The sequence below is a fragment of the Scylla paramamosain genome, chromosome 23 (genome assembly GCF_035594125.1).
Source record: "Scylla paramamosain isolate STU-SP2022 chromosome 23, ASM3559412v1, whole genome shotgun sequence".
Lineage (NCBI taxonomy): Eukaryota > Metazoa > Arthropoda > Malacostraca > Decapoda > Portunidae > Scylla > Scylla paramamosain.
This window is the reverse complement of record NC_087173.1, coordinates 5,147,986-5,150,677: the sequence shown is the minus strand read 5'-3', so window position 1 is coordinate 5,150,677 and position 2,692 is coordinate 5,147,986. Positions and strand designations below refer to the sequence as shown.

General features: G+C 41.5%; 1 protein-coding gene across 1 annotated transcript in view; it reads left to right on the top strand.

Moving 5' to 3' along the window:
- The first annotated feature begins 1,009 nt into the window (after window positions 1-1,009).
- Window positions 1,010-2,692, top strand: part of LOC135112046 (uncharacterized) — a 241,685-nt gene continuing 240,002 nt past the window's right edge. The window contains exon 1 of the mRNA XM_064025914.1: window positions 1,010-1,163. The gene's annotated coding sequence lies outside the window, so the exon portion shown is untranslated. The remainder of the gene's footprint in view (window positions 1,164-2,692) is intronic.

Below are 2,692 nucleotides of genomic sequence, written 5' to 3'. Positions count from 1 at the left end.
GCTGTAGTAGCAGTAGTAGTGGTGGTGGTGGTGGTGGTAGCGAAAGGAAAATGTCAATAACAGATGATAACTTTGTTGTTTTGTTACCATTTTTCTTCCACTGTTACTTCCTCCTCTTCCCCATTCTGTTTTGCCTGCTCCTCCTTCCTCCCCATTCCCTTTCACCACGTTGTTATTTCTACTTTTTTTTAATCAGAGAGAGAGAGAGAGAGAGAGAGAGAGAGAGAGAGAGAGAGAGAGAGAGACGAAACACCACTAACTATAAGTACTAGAAACGTAGAATAAAAACCTCTTTGTACCCACAACACCAAAACATTCACCATATGAGAGACGAGGCGAGTCTGTGCGAACATTACAGAGAGATTCCCGAACAGTTTCCAGCTGGCGAACACGCGGCAAACACAAAGGCTTATTATTTCTTATCCTTTCTTATACTTTTTTAAAGGCGAACTGGCAGCCTGAAGCAAGCGACGACGATACTTGGAATTCAATAAAGGTTTGGGTAAAGAATCCGTCATGCTCATATCAGAGAGAGAGAGAGAGAGAGAGAGAGAGAGAGAGAGAGACTGGTTAGCTTATCTGTTTTTCCATTTGTTCGCATTCCTACCGTAACTTTCAAAGATATCTGTTATCTTATATTCAACTAATATCAGTTTATTTGTCTGTATTTTGTATACATTAAGCTTTGTTGTGTTTTAAATAATTTTAATTGTGGGACATTTAAACATCAGGTACCTTTAAATGACTTCACTTGTGTCGGAGAAGTGTGAAAGTATTTGGCGGGGCTTAAAAAACAACAATTAAGCAACAATTACACCTAGTTTTACCATGCATTGTAACACTCAGCACCTAAAATACACTTGCTCATTATAAAATCCAATGCTTTAGCCGACAATTTTCATAGAAGAGCGAAGAAAGATACGAAGAAAAGGTCTGATGCAAAATTATGACCATCGCCAATCAAGCGTAGGTGGCGAGGCGCGGATCACGTGATGGGCCCCGCTCCTCACGCCAGCCCAGCAGTGCGCCTCAGGACGTGTTGAGGTGTAGGTACGCACGCGCTCAAAGCCTGCTGTTATCTATTTTATTGAGAAATTGCGTGACCGAGCTTCAAGGGAATCCCCACAAACTTCGCTTTGGGATAATTGAGGATATGGATTAGGGTAAGTAAGCACAGATAGGCTTTGGAGAATTGGGTTATTGTTGATGAATATTTCTGCGCACGCGTAAAAGACTGTTAGATTACATATATAGCCAATTGCTTGTAACAATTAAACGCTTTCCCGGTAATCGTTAATTCTGAATATAAGTAAGGTCTGATGATGACTTTTAAAGATATAGAGATGCGTTGTAACTTTCAAAATATATATGCAATGTTAATGATTACTCTTGAAGATTATGTACGGTTTTTATATGGATGTATGTGTGTGTGTGTGTGTGTGTGTGTGTGTGTGTGTGTGTGGTCGGAAATATATCCATTACATGATCATTAATTCAATTATATAAATCCATCCGCACGAACACCAATATTTATGAGCTTCAGGATCACCAATTATACTCATCATTACATCGTTAGCAGAGAGAGAGAGAGAGAGAGAGAGAGAGAGAGAGAGAGAGAGAGAGAGAGAGAGCGAGAACGGTGGGAAGTTGATACACAGACGAACGAACGCATAATCTTCTCGTTCTTTCGTTCGTTGGTGAGAGAGAGAGAGAGAGAGAGAGAGAGAGAGAGAGAGAGAGAGAGAGAGAGAGAGAATAATCACCTCTTTGCTAGTCTGCTTACCAACATTATTTTTAACAATAGACATGAGAATAAAAGAAAGATTAAATGTAAAAAAAAATAATAATAATCATAACAGTAATTATATAAAAACTCAAACTGGAAGATTATTAATAAAGCTACGTGACTTTTCTTGGGTTCACATCATTCCGTTCACTAACCAACACTTATCGTTCATCACTGAATCAACAAGAAGAGAACTTTGTGATCAAAACTTTTCATCAGAAAAGTTCAAATATGAAAAGCTAGAACAACAGAGAGAGAGAGAGAGAGAGAGAGAGAGAGAGAGAGAGAGAGAGAGAGAGAGAGAGAGAGAGATAATGTCTGAGATGGAAACAATTCGAGGAACAGAAGGAACAGGACAGGAGGAGGAGGAGGAGGAGGAGGAGGAGGAGGAGGAGGAGGAGGAGTGGGAGGAAGCAGGTAGGCAGTCGGACAGGCAGGAGTGAAAGCTAACACAGAAAAGAAGCAAAAACAGAGAGAGAGAGAGAGAGAGAGAGAGAGAGAGAGAGAGAGAGAGAGAGAGAGAGAGAGAGAGAGAGAGAGAGCGTGTGTGTGTGTGTGTGTGTGTGGGCTAGTATTTCTCCCTGAACGTTACACTTGAGCGAATGGAGAGCGAAAAAGATTGAGTGTGCAAGGAGGGAGAGAGAGAGAGAGAGAGAGAAAGTGCGGTTCAGGTAATTCACAGGTAATCATGGCTAATTAGGACTCAGGTGAGGAGTGTTACACGACGATACGTGATACGATCTGTTCTCTCTCTCTCTCTCTCTCTCTCTCTCTCTCTCTCTCTCTCTCTCTCTCTCTCTCTCTCTCTCTCTCTCTCTCGCGTGCATTCAGGGATTAAAGACAGAGAGAGAGAGAGAGAGAGAGAGAGAGAGAGAGAGAGAGAGAGAGAGAGAGAGAGAGAGAGAG